General features: G+C 40.1%; 1 pseudogene; it reads right to left on the reverse strand.

Annotated features, from left to right (window-relative positions):
- LOC114228837 (tyrosine-protein kinase Fer-like) overlaps window positions 1–7102 on the reverse strand; it is a 34608-nt pseudogene extending 27506 nt beyond the window's left edge.
- Window positions 7103–8175: the final 1073 nt, after the last annotated feature.

Here is an 8175-nt window from a genome sequence, read left to right on the forward strand (position 1 = left end):
CTTTAGAAAATATTCTGTTTAGGTCTGTTGCCCATTTTTTTATTGGATCATTTATCTTCCTTTTATTAAGTTGCATAAGCTGCCTGTAGATGTTGGAGATTAAACCTTTATCAGTGATAGCATTTGCAAATATGTTCTCCCATGCAGTGGGCTTTCTTGTTGTTTTATTGATTGTTTCTTTTGCTGTAAAAAAGCTTTTTATTTTGATGTAGTCCCATTTGTTAATTTTCTCTTTAGCTTCCATTGCCCTAGGGGAAGTGTCAGTGAAGAAGTTCTTTTGGCATATGTCTGAGATTTTGTTGCCTGTGGATTCCTCTAGTATTCTTATGGTTTCCCGTCTTGTGTTTAAGTCCTGTATCCATTTTGAGTTTATTTTTGTGTATGGTGTAAGTTGGTTATCTAGTTTCATTTTTTTTGCATGTATCTGTCCAATTTTCCCAACACCATTTATTGAAGAGACTGTCTTGACTCCATTGTATGTTCATGCCTCCTTTGTCAAATATTAATTGAGCATAGTGGTTTGGGTCGATATCTGGGTTCTCTATTCTGTTCCATTGATCAATATGTCTGTTCTTGTGCCAGTACCAGGCTGTTTTGAGAACAGTGGCTTTGTAATACAGCTTGAAATCTTGTATTGAGATCCCACTTACTTTATTCTTCTTTCTCAGGATTGCTGTGGCTATTCGGGGTCTTTTTTTATTCCAGATGAATTTTTGGAGAGTTCTTTCTAGGTCTGTGAAATATGCTGTTGGTATTTTGATGGGGAGTGCATTGAATCTGTAGATTGCTTTGGGTAGTATTGACATTTTAATGATGTTGATTCTACCAATCCATGAACATGGTATGTTCTTCCATCTGTTTACCTCTTCTTCTATCTCTTTTTTTCAGTGTCCTGTAGTTTTCTGCGTATAGGTCTTTTACCTCCTTAGTTAAGTTTATTCCTAGGTATCTTAATTTTTTTGGTGCGATGGTAAATGGGATTGCTTTTTTAGACTCTCTTTCTGTAAGTTCATTATTGGTGTATAGAAAAATCATAGATTTCTTGGCATTAATTTTGTATCCCACTACATTGCCGAATTCATTTATTAAGTCTATTAGTTTTTTTATGGAATCTTTTGGGTTTTTTATGTACAATATCATGTCATCTGCAAATAAGGACAGCTTCACTTCTTCTTTTCCAACTTGGATGCCTCTTATTTCTTCTTCTTGCCTAATTGCGATAGCTAATACTTCCAGTACTATGTCAAACAGGAGTGGTGAGAGTGGGCATCCCTGTCTTGTTCCTGTTCTTAGGGGAAATGGTTTTAGTTTTTGCCCATTGAGTATGATGTTTGCTGTGGGTTTATCATATATAGCTTTTATTATGTTGAGGTATGATCCTTCTATTCCCACCTTGTTGAGAGTTTTTATCAAGAAAGGGTGTTGGATTTTGTCAAATGCTTTTTCTGCATCTATTGATATGACTATGTGATTTTTATCTCTCAGTTTGTTTATGTGATGTATCACATTTATTGATTTGCGGATATTGTACCATCCTTGCATTCCTGGGATAAATCCTACTTGGTCATGGTGTATGATCTTTCTGATGTACTGTTGGAGCCGATTTGCTAGAATTTTGTTGAGGATTTTGGCATCTATGTTCATGAGGGATATTGGCCTGTAATTCTCTTTTATTGAGTTGTCTTTATCTGGTTTTGGTATTAGGGTGATACTGGCTTCATAGAAGGAGCCTGGAAGTGTTCCTTCCTCTTGAATTTTTTGGAATAGTCTGAGGAGGATAGGTTTTAGTTCTTCCTTGAAAGTTTGGTAAAACTCTCCTGTGAAGCCGTCTGGCCCCGGGCTTTTGTTTGCTGGAAGCTTTTTGATGACTGCTTCAATTTCTTCCATAGTTCCTACCCTGTTGAGCTGTTTAGATTCTTCCTGATTGAGTTTTGAAGGTTGTATTTTTCTAGGAATATGTCGATTTCCTCCAGGTTGTCCAGTTTGTTGGAATAGAGTTGTTCATAGTATTTTGTAACAATCCTTTGTATTTCGTCAGGGTCTGTTGTTATTTCACCTCTTTCATTTCTGATTTTGTTTATTTGGGTCCTCTCTCTCTGCTTCTTGGTGAGCCTGGCTAGAGGTTCATCAATCTTGTTTATCCTTTCAAAGAACCAACTCTTGGTTTTGTTGATCTTTTGTATTGCTTCTTTGGTCTCTATGTCGTTTATCTCCGCTCTGATCTTTATTATTTCTTTCGTTCTGCTTACACTGGGCTTATCTTGTTGCTCTCTCTATAACTCTTTGAGTTGTAGGGTTAGGTAATTTATTACCATTGTTTCTTGTTTATTGCAGTAGGCTTGTAGAGCTATGAACTTCCCTCTCAGGACTGCTTTCGCTGTGTCCCATAGATTTTGGATTGTTGTGTTTTCATTGTCATTTGTTGCCATGATGTTTTTTATTTCTTCCTTGATGTCTTTGATAACCCAGTCATGGTTTAATAGCATGCTGTTTAGTCCCCAAGTGTTTGATTTCTTTGGGTTGTTTTTATTGTAGTTGATTTCCAGTTTTATGCCACTGTGATCTGAGAAGATGCTTGATATGATTTCTATCTTCTTGAATTTGGAGAGACTTTGCCTATGTCCTAACATATGGTCTATCTTTGAAAATGACCCATGTGCACTTGAGAAGAATGTATATTCTGTGGCTTTGGAGTGAAATGTTCTGAAGATGTCGATTAATTCCATCTGGTCTAGTGAGTCATTTAGGATTGATGTTTCTTTGCTGATTTTTTGTTTAGAGGATTTGTCCAATGGTGATAGTGGGGTATTGAAGTCTCCTACTATGATTGTATTGCTGTCAATCTCTCCTTTTATATCTTCCAGGAGTTTTTTAATGTATCTTGGTGCTCCTGTATTTGGTGCATATATGTTTACCAGAGTTATTTCTTCTTGTTGGATTTCTACCTTTAGTATTATGAAGTGGCCTGCATTATCTCTAGTTATGTCCTTCACTTTGAGATCTAATTTGTCAGATATAAGTATTGCTACCCCAGCTTTTTTTTTTTCATTTCCATTCGCCTGGAAAACCTTTTTCAGGCCTTTACTCTCAGTCTGTATGCGTCCTTTTTTTGAGGTGGGTTTCCTGTAGACAGCAGATATATGGGTTTTGTTTTCTTATCCAGTCTGTTACCCTGTGTCTTTTGATTGGGGCATTCAATCCATTTACATTTAAAGTTATTATTGATAGCTACTTATTTGACGCCATTTTTATTCTATACCCCTGTGTTCCTTCTTTGCTTCCTATTTCTTTCTTTCTTTTTTTTTTTTTACAGCAGACACTTTAGCATTTCTTTCATTGCTGGTTTGGTGGTGATAAACTCCCTTAGTCCTTTTTTGTCTGTGAAGCTCCTGATTTCACCTTCAATTGTGATTGATAGCCTTGCTGGGTACAGTATTCTTGGATTTAGACCCTTCCTTTGCATGACTTTGTATATTTCATTCCATTCCCTTCTTGCCTGATGAGTTTCTGTTGAGAAATCAGTTGCTAGTCTGATGGGGGTTCCTTTGTATGTAACTGTCTGTCTCTCTCTGGCCGCTTTTAAGATTCTTACTTTGTGTTTGGTGTTTGCCAACTTAATTATAATGTGCCTTGGCGTCGGTCTTTTGGGGTTCATTTTGCTTGGAACTCTGTGAGCTTCTTGGATTTGTGTGGGTTTTTTCTTCCCTATATCAGGGAAGTTTTCTGTTATTATTTCTTCAAACAGGTTTTCTATTCCTTGCTCAGTTTCCTTTCCTTCTGGCACCCCTATTATCCTGATGTTGTTTTTTTTTGTGTTGTCCCGAAGTTCTCTTAGGCTCTCCTCAATCTTTCTAATTTTTGTTTCTAGAAGCTGTTGTAATTGGGTATTTTTTTCCATCTTGTCTTCTAGCTCACTTATGCGGTCCTCTGCTTCGTCTAGTCTACTCTTGATGCTTTCTATTGAGTTCTTTACAGCAGCGATGTCATTTTTCATTTCTTCTTGGTTCTTCTTCATTTCTTCTTGGTTCTTACTCATATTGTCGAATTTGTCTTCCATCCTTTTCAGCCACTTTATGACCATTTGTCCTATTTCTTTCTCTTATAGGTTGTTTGCCTCTAAATCGTTTACTTCCTTTTCTGGTGATGCCTGTTTCTCTTTCCTGTGGGGGCTATTTCTTTGTCTCCTCATGGTCTCTCTTCTCTGGATATCTGGTTATATAGATTTCTCTCTCCGGGGTTGATTTAAAGGTATAAAATACAACACAAACAGGCACAACAGACAAGGCACTGAACAGAATTGTATTCACGATATTAATAACCTTCAATAAAGGTAACCACCAGAGAAAGACATATTAGGGAATAGGAGTGGAAGAGGGAGAGTAAAAAGAAAGAACAACAACAACAAAAAACAAAGAGTGTGAATCTGGACTTGGGAAAAGAGCAGAAAGAAAGAAAAGAAAAAAAAAGAAAAGATAAAGAAAAGAAAAAAAATTAAGAGAGACAAGAACGATACTAAGAGAGAAAAGGGGAACAAACTATATATATGGGGAGTAAACTCCACTAGAACAACCACTATTCCCAGCAAATTCCAGCAACACAAGCCTGGAGATTAATACAAACTGCAACACCAGCTAATATCAAGTGAGGCAAGGGAAAACAAAAGTAAAAAACAAACATAAACAAAGCAAACAAAAGAACCAACCAAACCAACAAAAAGAATAATCAAAACAATCTCATAAAAAAGCATAAAAATTCAATCTAATCAACATTCAAGCAAACAACAACAAAAGGCCAGAGAGAAAAATAATTTTTTTAAGGTAGCGTAGAGAGAGGTTTGTATGGATTTGGAGCAGTGGGTTGGGAATTAGATATATAAGTAGGGTGAAGTTTTAGCAGAGAGTAAACTGAAAAAGTAGGGAAAATCTAAGGCCAGAAAGGGTTAAGATAAACTGGAGACCAAAAGGGGAAAGGTTAGGAGGAGAGTGATGGCATAATGTTAGCTTTGAGATAGGGTAAAACGATTGTAAGGGAAAGATGCAAATCGAATGTAGGACACTAATCCAAAAATAAAAGAAAGAGAAAATCAAATGACATAAAAAAGTAAAATAATAGTAATAATAATGCTGATTGAAAATAAAAATGTAATAATTAAAAAGGTGAAAATCGAGTGGGGAAAAAGAAAAAAATTTAGTTTCTTAAGTAAAAGATGCAAAAAATGAAAATAAAAAAATGAGAATAAAAAATTTAAAAAATTGAAAAACGAATTGAAAATTGAAAAATAGGAAGACTAAAATGTGCAGTAGCGACTGTCATTCACTTCCTCTATTATTCTGTTTGGTACGCCTGTTTCCCAGTCTGGGCGGTATTTCAGTTCAGCTTCATTCCAGGGCTCCTCAGTGTTGGAAGCCAGTCCTGCTTTTTAAGCCAGCCGTGTCTAAATTTCTCATATTTATTTTTTATTACACCTGAGACAATTAGCGTTTCAGCCTCTGGGTGGCGGTGTTTCTGAATTGACTTCCGGGCCTCTCTAGCTTCTTTTTTTTTTCCCCTCTATGGCACTCACTACCTGTTTGTGGAGGTGTGCGCCTCAGAGCTGCCTCTCCGATGGACACACCAAGCTCTGCTCCCCAGGTTCCGAAAGAACAACTTCCCCCTGCAGTCTTTCAGGGCCCCTCCACCTGGGTTTTTCTATGTATTGGGCTTAGCAATCAGAGTCGGAAAGAGCCCAAGTGTGCAGACAGTGGGTCTGTGCGCCAGACTAAGGATACTGCACTCCTTTGAAAATTCTTAGTCTGACCCTCCTTGTCAGATTAAAATGAGTTGCTTTCAAGAGGTCACTTCTGTTAGCAGCTCAGAAGACCTCCCTCCACATTCACGGATCACGGTAGTTCCAACTGCCGCCGATTTTTCTAGACACAGACCTCCCGGTTCCTGCCGGTCCTGCGGCTGCCGCGCTTCCCTCACCAAGCGCTTCCCTCACCCACCGCGGGGATTAGAAACCACACCTTATTTCAGGTGAAATCTGACCTTTCCGTGGTGCAGTGAAGAGTTCCTTTGAATCCGAATGTTTGTGCTGATAGGGGATCGGTGGTCTGGTGATCACAGCAGTTCAGTGTTTGCAGTTGTCGCAGAAAGTCAGGTTTCCAATAAAATCCTCCTTTCCTTGCAAGATGGCGAGGCGCCCGGTGATCCCGCAGCTCTGGGAGGGGACCCAGCCCCTGTGGGTGCTGCACGGTCAGGGGAACACTGCCCAGCACTCCCCCGCCTTCTCCTGGAGTTTAGCTGTCCCTTGGCTTGCCCACATACACTCCCTCTGCGAGCCTCTGCTTCTCCTACTCTCCGCCCCAGGAACAGACTCCAAACCCGACTCTATTCCGTCGCCATTTTTCTCTTCCCTTGGTACTTACTTTATATTGACTGAGCATAAATTACACAGGAGACAGACATGCAATGCACGAATCACACACGGTTTATTTACCAGAGTCCTGGTGGTTTCCAGACCTCGGCAGGCCACCCGGGGATCCGCGCCAACAGACACACACACTGGACGTTGGACGTTGCAGCTGCAGCTCGGCGTCTTGCTTGAGGCCTCAGTTTCCGGCTCACTGTTTGGACTCACAGTCCACGGCAGAGCTTGGGCAGATTGCAGGAAGGGGGGTGGAGAGTGACCGTCTGTGGAGGAGCAGAACAGCCTCTCTGATCTTCCTCTGGTGCTTCCTCTTTTTATGTGCCTAGATGGGCGTATTCAGTGTGTCTTATCAGCGGGTCCCAGGAGCCTTGCATATCTGGTTTTACATATGGGGAACAGATCACTTTACTTTTTTTTTCTGCATACAGGCCACTCAGGGGTGTTTAATCAACCTGTTTACATTACATTTAATACTTCTTAACATCATATTTTAATATCACACTGTAATTCCACACTTTGATACTTATTCTATATTATTCTTATCATTATTACTATAACAGTTGGCCATCGGGTCAGAAAGTGAGGGTGACTTTCTTGCAGAGGTTCGCCCAACAATCATTGTTTACTGCGCTGGGGTACGGGACACGGGAACTTGGAAATGCGGAAACGCAGAGATGGCTGACTGGCAGCCATCGCTGTTTACCACGCCCTAGCCTAGTGACTCCCTGAGACCCCGCCCCGCACAATCTACAAACCCACCCAAGCTCCATGCAGTGGCTTTTGCATATCAATGGCCTGCCCTATTGTAGCTTAACCTAACAAATTGCAGCTCTGGTCAGACAGCTCCAAAACCTCCAAACCCCAAGCAAAAAGGAGAAAACTGTAGTTCTCCCTGTAGCTCCTGCTGGGTGGCATCAGACAGTAGCTGACCTGCACCCCATTGGAGACCCAGAAGCAAGTGTATCTAGTGGTCAGTGTGAGACGACACCAGATTTCAACTACTCGCATTCATAAGTGACACATTCAAGAGGCAGACTCAGTGAGCACCAAAGCCCCACTGAAACAAGTCCTGCCCCATAAGCATGTCTCCAGTACAGCAGTTCTTCCATTATAGACACAGCAGGTCCTCACAGCCAATTGGCCTGGAGGTCAATTCCTCCCAGTGACACCAACAACAATCAAGACATAATTACAACAAGGCTGTACACACAGTCCACAAAGGGATGCACCTAGAGTGTCCACCTCCGGTAATTAGGGAGGCTGAGCCACTGGGCCATATAGGACACCTAGCACACAAAGCCGCTTTATCAACACAGGGAAGCAGCCAAAATGCGGAGACAAAGAAACAGGTCACAAATGAAAGAAATGGAGAAAAACAAACAACTGGATATAGAGTTCAAAACCACAGTTATAAGGTTTTTCAAGAATTTCCTAGAAAAGGCTGATAAATTTAACAAGACCCTCGAGGATATGAAAAAGGACCAACTAGAAATTAAACATACACTGACTGAAATAAAAAAAAAAATTATACAGAGACCCAACAGCAGACTAGAGGAATGCAAGAATCAAGTCAAATATTTGAAATACAAAGAAACAAAAAACACTCAACCAGGAAAGCAAAAAGCAAAAAGAATCCAAAAATTTGAAGATAGTGTTAGAAGCCTCTGGGACAACTTCAAGCATACCAACATCAGAATTATGGTGGTGCCAGAAGAAGAGAGAGAGCAAGATACTGAAAACCTATTTGAAGAAATAATGACTGAAAA

Source organism: Eptesicus fuscus, chromosome 1 (assembly GCF_027574615.1).
Source record: "Eptesicus fuscus isolate TK198812 chromosome 1, DD_ASM_mEF_20220401, whole genome shotgun sequence".
NCBI classification, from domain to species: domain Eukaryota; kingdom Metazoa; phylum Chordata; class Mammalia; order Chiroptera; family Vespertilionidae; genus Eptesicus; species Eptesicus fuscus.